The following is a 951-nucleotide window of genomic DNA, read 5'->3' as shown; positions in this document are numbered from 1 at the left end:
ACACCTAAAAGTAGCATGCCAAGTTGTTATTACTGAATAACACAGTCAGTGTTGGAACGCTTTGCAGCATAGCTCTTGCAACACCTGCACCTCCAGTTCTCCCCATCCTCACCTCACTATTTTTATTTTCACTCTGTGGTCCCTGATGATGCGTGTGCCTGGATGCAGGCAATGTCATACTTATCCTTTCTTCATTTTGTTTCAAAACTTGGAAAGCAATAACATTTATTCACATATTTTGTGACTAAGGGCACAGGCACTAGTAGGGGTGACCCAAAGCATGTGGCAGAGGGACAAGGGGGTGGGAACAGCTGCTGTGACAGCTCCACATGGCCACTGCAGTCATCTCCACTCCAAGTCCTGGTGCCTAGCCACATAGCCCTGGTTTGGAAATGTTTGGCAGCCAAGTTTGTCAGCCGGGCTCATACTCAGAGTGCACTGCTCATCTGCCAGCTCAGCCACTGAGGCCTGAACTGACCTTTTCCCTGAGTCAGTATTTAGCAATATTTTCTCAGCCTGACCTTACCACCTATCTCCCCTGGCCTCCTCCTTCCCTGGCCTCTCCCATGCCATCTCCCCATGCACCCTGACAGCTTCTCCAAACCAAACATCCACCCTCTCCCCATCACTGCACACCACCAGCAGCCCTCCCACACCAGCGCAGAACCAGAGAAGCCACACTACTTCTTTAGCTGACACAACGAGAAGGTCAGTCAGAGATTTAAAAGCCTGTGAGGAACACAAAGATGTTTTATACCAATTTCAAATGAGGAGCAAGACAGAACTTTCAAACCACTTGTCCCGTACAACAAAATACGGCCAAGTCAGAGGAGGAATCCTCCCTCATGGCATAGCAAAAATTGAACCCTGGAACAAAGTTAAAATATATCTGATTAATAGTGACTGGAAAATCCCAACAGAATGTGACTCAGATAATTAGTCTTTTCCCTA

This window comes from Chaetura pelagica, unplaced genomic scaffold (genome assembly GCF_000747805.2).
Source record: "Chaetura pelagica isolate M959 unplaced genomic scaffold, ChaPel_1.0 scaffold37, whole genome shotgun sequence".
Taxonomy (NCBI): Eukaryota; Metazoa; Chordata; class Aves; order Apodiformes; family Apodidae; genus Chaetura; species Chaetura pelagica.
This window is presented reverse-complemented; position numbering follows the sequence as displayed.